This window comes from Pristiophorus japonicus, chromosome 26 (assembly GCF_044704955.1).
Source record: "Pristiophorus japonicus isolate sPriJap1 chromosome 26, sPriJap1.hap1, whole genome shotgun sequence".
Classification (NCBI taxonomy): Eukaryota; Metazoa; Chordata; class Chondrichthyes; family Pristiophoridae; genus Pristiophorus; species Pristiophorus japonicus.
Genome location: NC_092002.1, coordinates 21,325,969 through 21,340,462, shown reverse-complemented (window position 1 = coordinate 21,340,462; position 14,494 = coordinate 21,325,969).

Below are 14,494 nucleotides of genomic sequence, written 5' to 3'. Positions count from 1 at the left end.
AAGATCGCGGCGGCCGAGCGAATCCCGAACGGACATCTGTTGTACTCAAACAATCCCTTGTGTGTCGTGATGGTGGTCAGCTTCTTCGACTCACTCGCCAGCTCCTGGGTCATGTAAGCTGAGATCAGGTCCAATTTTGAAAAAAGTTTGCCACCGGATAGCGTCGCAAAGAGATCCTCCGCTCTCGGTAGCGGGTACTGGTCTTGGAGTGACACCCAATTGATGGTGGCCTTGTAATCACCACATATCCTGACCAACCCATCCGCCTTGAGTACCGGCACAATCGGGCTCGCTCAGTCACTGAATTCGACTGGCGAGATGATGCCTTCCCTCAGAAGGCGGTCCAATTCGCCTTCTATCTTTTCCCGCATCACGTACGGCACCGCTCTGGCCTTGTGGTGTACTGGCCTGGCGTCCGGGTTTATGTGAATCACTACCTTGGCCCCATGAAAGTGCCGATACTGGGTTGAAATAATGAGTCAAATTTGTCCAGGATCTGAGAGCATGAAACTCGCTCCACAGAGGAAATTGCATTGACATCGCCCCATTTCCAGTTCATGACAGCAAGCCAACTCCTCCCCAGTAGTGCGGGACCGTCCCCTGGGACAATCCAGAGCGGCAACCTGTTCTCCGAATCTTTATGGGTCATGACTACCGTGGCGCTGCCTAGCACCAGAATGATCTCCTTTGTGTAAGTCCGTAGCTATGCATCAATCAACGATAATTTTGGCCTCCTGGCCTTGGACGCCCACAACTTTTCGAACTGTTTGATACCCATCAGGGACTCCATTGATACTGGGATGCCATTGAGGAACACTTTCATCATTATCGGTGGCGTCCTGGTGTATGAACTGTATACGTGCTCCACATGAACTCGCTGAACTTCAGCTTCCAGCGATTTCCCCCAACGTTCACTTGTGCAATTTCTGCAGGTATTTTGCTCATCTCTGCAAACTCCGGCTGAGTGTGTGCCTCCACGCCTCCAACATGAGCTGTTGTTTGAAACAACAGGTCCCTTGCCAGTCGATCGTCCCTGACTGCCCCTGTGATTGTCCTTGAGTGCACCATTAACAGGTGTTGATGGCCCCATTACTGGCCGCATTGTCCCTTGCAATGGCGTGAATCGCCGTTCAGCTTGCCATTGTCTCTGTCGAACTCCCCCTCTGGGTTCGACTACATGTTGGGGCATGCCCGATTGCCCTTGTCTGCCTGGAGAACTGTGTGCTGCTTCAACAATGTTGAATCTCTGTCCCAACCATTCCTTACCACAGTACCTCTCGTCTGTTCTGCTAGTGGCCATGCTCGCGTGGTTTAAATCCCAGTTTCTCGTCGCCATTGATACGTCCTTACTACACAGTATAAATGCACACGAGGCCCATGCTTGAGAGAAGGTCAGTCTGTGACCTGTCCTTTATTCCTTCGCACTCAAATTGATGAAGGTGGGTGGTGCTTCCCCTTTTATAACTGAAGGTCCAGGTTAGGAGTGTCTCCCACCTAGTGGTCAGTGTTCTCACAGTGTACAACTTAGGTCAGATTATACATGGGCTACAATGCTGGTTGAATACATGACACAAATATCTGACAGCGAGTGTGCAGAATTTTGCTTACTTCCCCTTCTGTGCCCGAGAACAGGTTTGATTTCCAACGGGACAGAAATTGAAGACTTGCAGGGCCCTCGAAGCTAAAATCTGATTGTTCCAGTCACCGATGTCCGAAGATGTGAAGCTTCACCTGAACAGCTTTGTGTTCACAGTGTAACACGAGGCGACGCTGTAATATATACACGGCCTCCCACTCTGTTAGGTGCAGTGAAATAAAATCTGGCACCAGCAAAGTACAGATCACGTGGTACAGCTACACCACAGTTAAAGTAATGTGAATCAGAGGCCCTTCACCTGTCACTACATAGAAACATAGAAAATAGGTGCAGGAGTAGGCCATTCGGCCCTTCGAGCCTGCACCGCCATTCAATAAGATCATGGCTGATCATTCCCTCAGTACCCCTTTCCTGCTTTCTCTCCATACCCCTTGATCCCTTTAGCCGTAAGGGCCATATCTAACTCCCTCTTAAATATATCCAACGAAACTGGCATCAACAACTCTCTGCGGTAGGGAATTCCACAGGTTAATAATCTCTGAGTGAAGACGTTTCTCCTCATCTCAGTCCTAAATGGCTTACCCCTTATCCTTAAGACTGTGTCCCCTGGTTCTGGACTTCCCCAACATCGGGAACATTCTTCCGGCCACTTACGCCTGTTTTGCAAGTTTGGGCAGCAGGGACTTGCTCCGGGCCCAGTGGATACAGGCCCAGTCGATCCAGTCTCTCCTCATATGTCAGTCCAGCCAACCCGGGATTCAATCTGGTGATACTTCGCTGTACTCCCTCAATAGCAAGAACGTCCTTCCTCAGATTAGGGGAGCAAAACTGAACACAATATTCCAGGTGAGGCCTCACTAAGGCCCTGTATAACTGCAGTATGACGTCCCTGCTCTTACATTCAAATCCTCTAGCTATGAAGGTGAACATGCCATTTGCCTTCTTCACTGCCTGCTGAACCTGCAAGCCAAACTTCAATGACTGATGTACCATGATACCCAGGTCTCGTTGCACCTCCCCTTTTTGTAATCTGTCACCATTCAGATAATATTCTGTCTTCCTGTTTTTGCCACCAAAATGGATAACCTCACATTTATTCACATTATACTGCATCTGCCATGCATTTGCCCACTCATCTAACCTGTCCAAGTTAGCCTGCAGTCTCTTAGCATCCTCCTCACAGCTCACACCGCCACCCAGCTTAGTGTCATCTGCAAACTTGGAGATATCACATTCAATTCCTTCATCTAAATCATTGATGTATATTGTTAATAGCTGGGGTCCCAGCACAGAACCCTGCGGCACCCCACTGGTCACTACCTGTCATTCTGAAAAGGACCCGTTTATTCTGACTCTCTGCTCCCTGTCTGCCAACCAGTTCTCTATCCACATCAATACATTACCCCCAATATCATGTGCATTAATGTTGCACACTAATCTCTTGTGTGGGACCTTGTCAAAAGCCTTTTGAAAGTCCAAATACACCACATCCACTGGTTCTCCCTTGTCCACTCTACTAGTTACATCCTCAAAAAATTCTAGAAGATTTTTCAAGGATGATTTCCCTTTCATAAATCCATGCTGACTTGGACCAATCCTGTCACTGCTTTCCAAATGCACTGCTATTTCATCCTTAATAATTGAATCCAACATTTTCCCCACCACCGATACCAGGCTAACAGGTCTATAATTCCCTGTTTTGTTTCTCCCTCCTTTTTTAAAAAGTGGTGTTACATTAGCTACCCTCAGGTCTATAGAAACTGATCCAGTTACATAGGAGTAACAAGCACTTTAATCCAGGTTCCGTCATGCCAGGTGAATCCCAGGAGGGCAGAGAACATGCTTCAAGCACACCCTCAAAACCTCCTTGAAAAAATGTAACATCCCCGCTGACACCTGGGAATCCCTAGCCCAAGACCGCTCAAATGGAGGAGAAGCATTCAGGAAAGCGCCGAACACTTGGAATCTTGGCCTTTATTGCAAAGGGCATGGAGTATAAAAGCAGGGAAGTCTTGCTACAGCTATACAGGGAATTGGTGAGGCCACACCTGGAATACTGCGTGCAGTTTTGGTTTCCATTTTTAAGAAAGGATATACTTGCTTTCAAGGCAGCTCAGAGAAGGTTCACTCGGTTGATTCCGGAGATGAGGGGGTTGACTTATGAGGAAAGGTTGAGTAGGTTGGGTCTCTACTCATTGGAATTCAGAAGAATGAGAGGTGATCTTATTGAAACGTATAAGATTATGAGGGGACTTGACAAGGTGGTTGCAGAGAGGATGTTTCCATTGGTAGAGGAGACTAGAACTAGAGGGCATGATCTTAGAATAAGGGGCTGCCCATTTAAAACTGAGATGAGGAGGAATTTCTTCTCTCAGGGTTGTAAATTTGTGGAATTCGCTGCCTCAGAGAGGTGGGAGCTAGGACATTGATTATATTTAAGACAGAAATAGACAGTTTCTTAACCAATAAGGGAATAAGGGGTTTTGGGGATCGGGCAGGGAAATGGACCTGAGTCCATGATCGGATCAGCCATGATCGTATTAAATGGCGGAGCAGGCTCGAGGGGCCATATGGCCTACTCCTGCTCCTGTTTCTTATGTTCTTATGAGTCTCTGCACTGGGAGCACGCAGAAGCCAAATGCAGGCAGTGGAAGGAGCGCACGACAAATCAAGCCCCCCACCCACCCATCCCTCCAACCACCGCCTGCCCCGACCTGTGACAGAGACTGTAGGTCCCACATCAGTCTCATCAGTCACCTTAGAACTCATTCAGCCCCTCAAGCCTGCTCCGCCATTCAATTCAAACATGTAGAATAGAATCGAATGGTTACAGCACAGAAGGAGACCATTCGGCCCGTTGAGCCCATGCTGGCTCTCTACAAGAACACGTCAGCCAGTCCCACTCCCCCGCCCTTTCCCTGTAGCCCTGCAATTTTTATTCCTTCAGGTACTTATCCAATTCCCTTTTGAGAGCCACGGTTGAGTCTGCCTCCACCACCCTCTCAGGCAGCGCATTCCAGATCCTAACCACTCGCTGCGTAAAAAAGCTTTTCCTCGTGTCGTCTTTGGTTCTTCTTCCATGGCTGATCTGTGCCTTAAGTTACCCCATTTACCCGCCTTGGGTTGGCTCCATATCCCTTGATCCCTTAACCTGCAAGTGTCCTGTCCACGATGACTGTGTCTGTTTTTAAATAACGTCCGATCAGAACAAGACCCGGTCCCTCTCACCCCAGAGTCGGGTTGCCAACCCTGCTTGGACACATTCCTGGAGGTGTCATCACATGACCTCCTGCCCCAACCCCCCCCCCACAGACAGAACTAAGCGATCCCACAACCAGCGGATCAGACCAAAGCTCTGCAGCCCTGCCACATCCAGCTGTGAACGGTGGTGTCCCATTAAACAACTAACGGGAGGAGGAGGCTCCATGAGGAATAATGAGGTGATCTCATTAAAACACACAAAATTCTTACAGGGCTTGACAGGGTAGATGCAGGAGAGATGTTTCCCCGGGCTGGGGAGTCTAGAACCAAGGGTCACAGTCTCAGAATAAGGGGTCGGCCATTTAGGACTGAGATGAGGAGGGTGGTGAATCTTTGGAATTCTCTACCCCAGAGGGCTGTGGAGGCTCAGTCTTTGAGTATATTCAAGACAGAGATCGATAGATTTTTGGATATTAAGGGAATCAAGGGATATGGAGACAGTGCAGGAAAGTGCAGTTGAGGTCGAAGATTAGCCATGATCTTATTGAATGGCGGAGCAGGCTCGAGGAGCCGAATGGCCGACTCCTGCTCCTAATTCTTATGTTGAGCATCTCAATCCTCAAAGAGAGCGGAGCCCAGCATGTGAGTGCAAAAGACAAGGCTGAAGCGTTTGCAACCACCTTCAGCCAGAAGTTCCGAGTGGATGATTGATCTCGGCCTCCTCCTGAGGTCCTCACCATCACAGATGGCACACCCCCTCGCCATTGGTCGCCTAACTCGCCCGTCCACACGGCGCCCCGCCTTTGCACGGCCAATCGGAAAGCGAATAGCCCCTTCATTACCTGATTGGATGATTCCTGACTGTCAGTCAAACAACTTTGCTTTCCCATGTCGAACATCTTTACAACAAGTAAACAAAAGCGTTCAAAGCAGATTAAAAAAAAAACACAATTTGTTTAATGCCCCCTGTGATTTTTCTACTGGATGTTGCTGGCAGCAGCGTCCTGGAGATTAAACTTTAATTCCTGGAGACACCTGGTTGGCAAGTGGCAGGCAACCCTACCCCAGAGAATGTGCTATGGGGAAAGATCAGAGAAACACTGGATCTACAGTCTAGGGAGAAGAGGTTTGGAGAGGGTAGGGGGGGGTGGGGGCAGCGGTGGAGGGAGTGCCACTTATTGAGGTACAGGTCTCACTGCGGGTACATTGGTGTTAATGTAATTTTCCCGCTACAGGTGGTGGACAGTATGAGAGACAACCATGCGTCTAACTACACCTCTCCTCAGACTGTGACAGCGGGGGATATAATGAGACCAATCTGGATTATGAGGGATTATGAGCAGCTAGGGGCCAAATTAAAAAGCAGAACCACAAAGGTAATTGTTATGTATTTAACCCCTTGTAACCTGTATTACACCACCACCAGAGGGCCTACCTATTGGAGTCCCAAGGGATCCCAGCATCCCATGGGAGCACGGTATATAAGCAGGCCACCCACGAGGTACCTGCACTCTGGAGTCTTAATAAAGGAGCTAAGGTCACACTGCTCATTGTACACAGTACTCAGTTTCATCCTTTATTATGAGCATAGCAGTAATAATCTCTGGATTACTACCTGAGCCACGAGCAAATTTACATCGGTTAAATAAGATCAGAGCGCTAAACTCGTGGCTCAAAGACTGGTGTGGGAGACATGGGTTTTGGTTCCTGGGGCACTGGCACCAGTACTGGGGTAAGAGGGAGCTGTTCCGTCGGGGCTAGGGTCCTGGCGAACCGAATAACAATCGCTGCAGAGAGAGCTTTAAACTATTTAGTGGGGGGGTGGGGGGGCGGAGGCAGTGGGGCAGTTCAGGTGGGCAGAAACCTAAAAGCTCAAAGAACAAGGTGAAGGCGATAGAGCCGGGTAGCATTGGGGGAAAGGAAAACAGAGCGTGACAGGAAGGGACAGGATCTATAAACATAAGAGTGTATCAGAAACTGGGGCCATAGCAGGAGAAAATGGTAAGAAAACACATTTAAAAGCTCTTTATCGGAATGCATGCAGCATTCGTAACAAATTAGATGAACTGTTGGCACAAATAGTTACAAATGGGTATGATCTGGTAGCCATAACAGAGACGTGGTTGCAAGGTGACCAAGACTGGGAACTAAATATTCAGGGGTACTTGACAATCCAGAAGGACAGACAAAAAGGAAAAGGAGGTGGGGTAGCTCTATTGTTAAAGGATGGAATCACTGCAATAGTGAGAAATTGGCTCAAATGATCAGGATGTTGAAACAGTTTGGGTGGAGATAAGGAATAATAAGGGGAAAAAAGTCACTGGTGGGCGTAGTCTATAGGCAGTAGCAACTCTGTTGGTCAGAAAATAAACCAAGGACTAGTGGGGGCTTGTAAAAAGGGAACAGATATAATCATGGATGATTTTAATCTCCATATTTATTGGACAAATCAAATTGGTCAGGGTAGCCTTGAGGAAGAGTTCCTAGGGACGGGTTCCTTGCATAAGGGACAGGTTCCTTGAGCAGTATGTAACGGAACTAACCAGGGGGCAGGCTACCTTAGATCTGGTCCTGTGTAATGAGACAAGATTAATAAACAATCTCCTAGTAAAGGATCTCCTTGGAATGAGAGACCACAACATGGTTGAATATAAAATTCAGATGGAGGGCGAGAAAGTTGGATCTCTAACCAGCGTACTAAGCTTAAATAAAGAAGACTACAAAGGTATGAGGGCAGAGTTGGGTAAAGTGGACTGGGAAAATAGGTTAAAGTGTAGGACGGTTGATGAACAGTGGTGTACATTTAAGGAGATATTTCATAACTCTCAAGAAAAATATATTCCAGTGAGGAGGAAAGGGTGTAAAAGAAAAGATAGCCATCCGTGGCTAACTAAAGAAATAAAGGACGGTATCCAGTTAAAAACAAGGGCATACAAAGTGGCCAAAACTAGGAGGAGGACAGAAGACTGGGAAGCTTTTAAAAGCCAGCAAAGAATGACTAAAAAAAGGATTAAAGGAAGATCTAGACTATGAAAGTAAACTAAATATAATATAAAAACAGATAGCAAGAGTTTCCAGAGGTATATAAAAAGGAAAAGAGTGGCTAAAGTAAATGTTGGTCCCTTAGAGGACGAGACCGGGGAATTAGTGATGGGAAACATGGAGATGGCAGAAACTCTGAACAAATATTTTGTATTAGTCTTTACGGTAGCGAACACTAAAAATATCCCAACAGTGGATAGTCACGGGGCTATAGGGGGGGAGGAACTTAACACAATCACAATCACAATCACTAAGGAGGTGGTACTCAGTAAGATAATGGGACTAAAGGCAGATAAATCCCCTGGACCTGATGGCTTGCATCCTAGGGTCTTAAGAGAAGTAGCGGCAGGGATAGTGGATGCATTGGTTGTAATTTACCAAAATTCCCTGGATTCTCGGGAGGTCCCAGCAGATTGGAAAACTGCATGTAACGCCCCTATTTAAAAAAGGAGGTAGACAAAAAGCAGGAAACTATAGATCAGTTAGCCTAACATCTGTGGTTGGGAAAATGTTGGAGTCCATTATTAAAGAAGCAGTAGCAGGACATTTGGAAAAGCAAAATTCAGTTCGGCAGAGTCAGCATGGATTTATGAAGGGGAAGTCATGTTTGACAAATTTGCTGGAATTCTTTGAGGATGTAACAAACTGTGTGGATAAAGGGGAACCAGTGGATGTGGTATATTTGGACTTCCACATAAAAGCTTACTGCACAAGATAAAAGTTCACGGATTGGGGTAATATATTAGCATGGATAGAGGATTGGCTAACTAACAGAAAACAGAGAGTCGGGATAAATTTCATTCTCAGGTTGGCAACCAGTAACTAGTGGGGTGCTGCAGGGATCAGTGCTGGGACCCCAACTATTCACAATCTATATTAATGACTTGGAAGAAGGGACTGAGTGTAACGTAGTCAAATTTGCTGATGATACAAAGATGGGAGGAAAAGCAATGTGTGAGGAGGACACAAAAAATCTGCAGAAAGACAGAGACAGACTAGGTGAGTGGGCAAAAATTTGGTAGATGGAGTATAGTGTTGGAAAGTGTGAGGTTATGCATTTTAGCAGAAAAAAATTGAAGAGCAAGTTATTATTTAAATGGATAAAAATTGCAAAGTCCTGCAGTACAGCGGGACCTAGAGGTCCTGGTGCATGAAACACAAAAGGATAGTATGCAGGTACAGCAAGTGATCAGGTAGGCCAATGGAATCTTGGTCTTTATTGCAAAGGGGATGGAGTATAAAGCAGGGAAGTCTTGCTGCAGTTATATAGGGTATTGATGAGGCCACACCTAGAATACTGTGTACAATTTTGGTTTCCATATTTGAGAAAGGATATACTTGCTTTGGAGGTAGTTCAGAGAAGGTTCACTAGGTTAAATCCAGAGATGAGAGGGTTGCCTTATGAGGAAAGGTTGAGTAGGTTGGGTCTCTACTCATTGGAATTCAGAAGAATGAGAGGTGATCTTATCGAAACATATAAGATTATGAGGGGGCTTGACAGGGTGGATGCAGAGAGGATGTTTCCACTGATAGGGGAGACTAGAACTAGGGGGCATAATCTTAAAATAAAACTGAGATGAGGAGGAATTTCTTCTCTCAGCGGGTTGTAAATCTGCGGAATTTACTGCCTCAGAGAGCTGTGGAAGCTGGGTCATTGAATAAATTTAAGACAGTTTCTTAACCGATAAGGGGATAAGGGGTTATGGGGAGCAGGCAGCGAATTGTACCTGAGTCCATGATCGGATCAGCCATGATCGTATTAAATGGCGGAGCAGACTCGAGGGGCCGTATGGCCTACTCCTGCTCCTATTTTTTATGTTCTATATATTGGATGTGTAATTCAACACTGTGATTCCGTGGCTCAGTGGGTGGCACACTTGCCTCTGAGTCAGTAGACTGTGGGTTCATATTCCTATTTCAGAGACTTGAGCCGATAATCTAGATGGACACACCCAGTGTAATGCTGAGCAAATGCTGCATTGTCAGAGGTGCCGTCATTTGGATGAGACATTAAAGCCAGGCCCCTGTCAGGTGGATGTACAATATCCCACGGCCACTATTTTGAAGAAGAACAGGGGACTACTCCCCAATGTTCTGGTCAATATTTATCCCTCAGCCAGAACTCAAAATCAGATTACATGGTCATTATTGCATTGCTGTTTGTGGGAGCTTACTGTGTGGAATTGGCTGCCGCGTTATATGCAAGTCTTTCTTTTTTTTAATTGGTGCTATATAAAAGTAAGTTGTTGTTGTTTAAAAGGTGATGCGGAAGGAAAAATTATTTATGGTAGAATGTAATAAAATGATTCATGCGCATGATACAGTGCTGCAAAGTATATGAGTAATTCTATTAATAGGATCCCGGGTGAATGAGAGTGATAGTCGTAGCATTTAAAGAAGAACTCATTGGGGCAGCATCCCGTACCATCACATCATCAGCTTTTGAGTAATTAGTCTCACGCTCCCTTCCAGGAATTGTTTTATGCTCCACTGGAATTTGTAGTACAGAAGGAGGCCATTTGGTCCCTTGTGTCTGCTGGCTCTACATACACTGCTCTGATCTCTCCCCATCTTCCTCTGTACGTCCATAGGATTACATCGGATATACGGCACGGGAACAGGCCATTCAGCCCAACCAGTCCATGCCGGCGTTTATGCTCCACTCGAGCCTCCTCCCGTCTTTTCCCATCTAAATCTATCAGCATAACCCTCTATTCCCTTCTCCCTCATATGCGTGTCTAGCCTCCCCTTAAATTCATCTATATTATTCACTTCAACTGTGGTAGCGGGTTCCACATCCTCCCCACTCTCTGTGTAATGAAGTTTCTTCCGAATTCCCTATTCAGTTTCTTGATGACTCATATTGATGACCTCTAGTTTTGCTCTTCCCTACAAATGGAAACACTCTCTCTGTGTCTACTCTATCAAAATCTTTTATGATTTTAAAGAACTCTAATAGGTCACCTCCCAGCCTGTTCATCCTTTCCTGATGGGTATAACCTTACATTTCTTGTATCATTCTTGTAAATCTTTTTTGCACCTTCTTCAGTGACTCTATATCCTACAAAGGTCTGCCTAATTATCTCAGAATAAGGGGTTGGCCATTTAGGACTGAGATGAGGAGAAACTTCTTCACTCAGAGGGTGGTGAATCTTTGAAATTCTCTGCCCCAGAGGGCTGTGGAGGCTCAGTCATTGAGTATATTCAGGACAGAGATTGCTAGATTTTTGGATATTAAGGGAATCAAGGGATATGGTGATAGTGGCCAGTGCAGCCTTCGGCCGTCTGAGGAAAAGAGTGTTTGAAGACCAGGCCCTCAAATCTACCACCAGGCTCATGGTCTCCAGGGCTGTAGTAATACCTGCCCTCCAGTATGGATCTGAGGCATGGACGATGTATAGAAGGCACCTCAAGTCGCTGGAGATATATCACCAACGATGTCTCCGCAAGATCCTGCAAATCCCCTGGGAGCACAGGCGCATCAACGTCAGTGTCCTCGTCCAGACTTAAATCCCCAGTATTGAAGCACTGACCATACTCGATCAGCTTCGCTGGGCAGGCCACATAGTACACATGCCAGATACGAGACTCCCTAAGCAAATGCTTTATGCGGAGCTCCTTCATGGTAAACGAGCCAAAGGAGGACAGTGGAAACGTTATAAGGACACCCTCAAAGCCTCCCTGGTAAAGTGCGACATCACCACTGACACCTGGGAGACCCTGGCCGAAGACCGCCCGAGGTGGAGAAAGTATACCCGGGAGGGCGTTGAGCTCTTTGAGTCTCAACGCAAAGAGCATGAAGAGGCCAAGCGCAGGCAGTGGAAGGAGCGCGCGGCAAACCAGCCCCACCGACACTTTCCCTCGACGAATGTCTGTAACAGAGTCTGTGGCTCTCGTATCGGACTGTTCAGCCATCAAAGAACTCACTTTGGGAGTGGAAACAAGTCTTCCTCGATTCCAATGGACTGCCTATGATGATGGATAGTGGTAAAGTGGAGTTGAGGTAGATCATCAGCCATGATCTCATTGAATGGCAAGAGGCCGAATGGCCTACTCCTGCTCCTAATTCTTATTTACTCCCTGTGACAAAGCATGCCCATGCACTAACTCTGTGTGTAAAGAAATATTTCATAACCTCTTTCCTCATTTTTTTAGTGACCATTTTAAATTGATTGATAATGATATTGCCATATCTGACATTCTATTTGAGGTTACACTTTAGTGATCTTTGTAATTAAGGGTACACTACTCTAAGCACGTTGAAAAATGAGGAAATAATAAACCTTGGAGAGTAGCTTTTACTTTATAAAAACATTATGTCACAGGACTCTTGGTAACTTTCACCAGCACTCTTTATTAGCAACCCTGAATATCTGAAAGTCAATCTAATTCAATGCAAAAATTCAATGTGGACGTAAATGATCCCATGGCACTATTTCGAAGAAGATTAGGGGCGTTCTTCCCCGTGTCCTGGCTAATATTTATCCCTCAATCAACATAACAAAAGCAGATTATCCAGTCATTATCACATTGCTATTTGTAGGAACTTGCTCTGTGCAAACTGGTTGCTGCGTTTCCTACATTACAGCAATGACAACACTGCAAAAGTGAAAAAATGCTTCAAGGACACTCTCAGAGCCTCCTTGAAAAAATGTAGCACCCTCACCGACTCTTGGGAATCCCCGGCCCAAGACCGCTCAAAGTGGAGGAGAAGCATCCGGGAAGGCTCCGAAAACCTCGAGTCTCTTCGTCGGGAGCACGCGGAAGCCAAGTACAAACAGTGGAAGGAGCGCACGACAAATCAAGCACCCCACCCACCCGTCCCTCCAACCATCGTCTGCCCCACCTGTGACAGGGTCTGTAGGTCCCGCAATGGACTCATCAGCCACCTGAGAACTCATTTTAGTGTGGAAGCAAGTTGTTCTTGAGCAGGGTGGATAAGCGAGAACCAGTGGATGTGGTGTATTTGGATTTCCAGAATGCATTCGATAAAGTGCCACGTAAGAGGTTACTGCGCAAGATAAAAGTTCAAGGGGTTGGGGATAATATATTAGCATGGATAGAGGACTGGCTAACTAACAGAAAACAGAGAGTCGGGATAAATGGGTCATTTTCCAGTTGACATTGACTAGTGGGGTGCTGCAGGGATCGGTGCTGGGTCCTCAACTATAAACAATCTATATTAATGACTTGGATGAAGAGACCGAGTGTAATGTAGCCAAGTTTTCTGATGATACAAAGATGGGTGGGAAAGCAAATTGTGAGGAGGACACAAAAAATCTGCAGATGGAGTATAATGTGGGAAAATATGAGGTTATCCACTTTGGCAGAAATAATAGAAAAGCAAATTATAATTAAAAGGAGAAACATTGCAAAGTGCTGCAGTACAGAGAGACCTGGGGGTCCTTGTGCAAGAAACACAAAAAGTTAGTATGCAGGTACAGCAAATAATCAGGAAGGCTTCTTTATTGCAAGTGGGATAGAGTATAAAAGCAGAGAAGTCCTTCTACAACTGTACAGGGTATTGGTGAGGCCACACCTGGAGTACTGCATACAGTTTTGGTCTCCGTATTTAAGGAAGGATATACTTGCATTGGAGGCAGTTCAGGGAAGGTTCACTAGGTTGATTCTGCAGATGAAGTGGTTGACATATGAAGAGAGGTTGAGCAGATTGGGCCTCTACTCATTGGAGTTCAGAAGAATGAGAGGTGATCTTATCAAAACTTATAAGATAATGAGGGGGCTCAACAAGTTGGATGCAGGGAGGATATTTCCACTCATAGGGGAGACTAGAGCCAGGAGACGTAATCTCAGAATAAGGGGCCGCCCATTTAAAACTGAAATGAGAAATTTCTTCTCTCAGACGGTTGTAAATCTGTGGAATTCTCTGCCCCAGAGAGCTGTGGAGGCTGGGTCATTGAATATATTTAAGGCGGAGATAGATGGATTTTAGAGCAATAAGGGAGTAAGGGGTTATGGGGAGTGGGTGGGGAAGTGGAGCTGAGTCCATGATCAGATCAGCCATGATCGTATTGAATGGCGGAGCAGGCTCGAGGGGCCGAATGGCCGACTCCTGCTCCGATTTCTTATGTTCTTATGTTCGACTCCGGGGACTGCCTAAGAAGAAGAGACTTCATTGACTGTAAAGTACTTTGGATCGTCTTGAAGTGGTGAAAGGCGCTACAGAAATGCAAGTCTTTCCTTCTTCTAAATTTCAAGCAGCTGCTTTAAGGAGGCAGCTTTAAGGAGGCATTTTGCTTTAAGAGCGTTCAGCTTTAAAAGCCGGGGCCCACGTGACTCCCCGCTGCCCTCGTGATCGCTCTGCCACGTTCGAACATGACGTCAGGGGTCCGGCCGCGCCTCAGAGGAACGTGCTGCTGCAGCGGCGCCGCCCCCTTCGGCGCCATGGGATTGGCCAGGACCGGGCTGGGCGGGCAGCGAAGAAGACAGGCGATTGGACGACGGCGCTGTCTGTTAGGCGCGCGGGGGGGGCGGGCAGCGGCGGGCAGCGGCGAGCCCGCTGATTGGGCGACAGCGCTGCCTGTCAAGTGCGCGGGGAGATGGGGGCGGGCCTGGCGTGGCGATTGGACGACGGCGCTGTCTGTCAAGTGCGCGGGTGGGCGGGCCTGACGTGCCGATTGGGCGGCGGCGCTG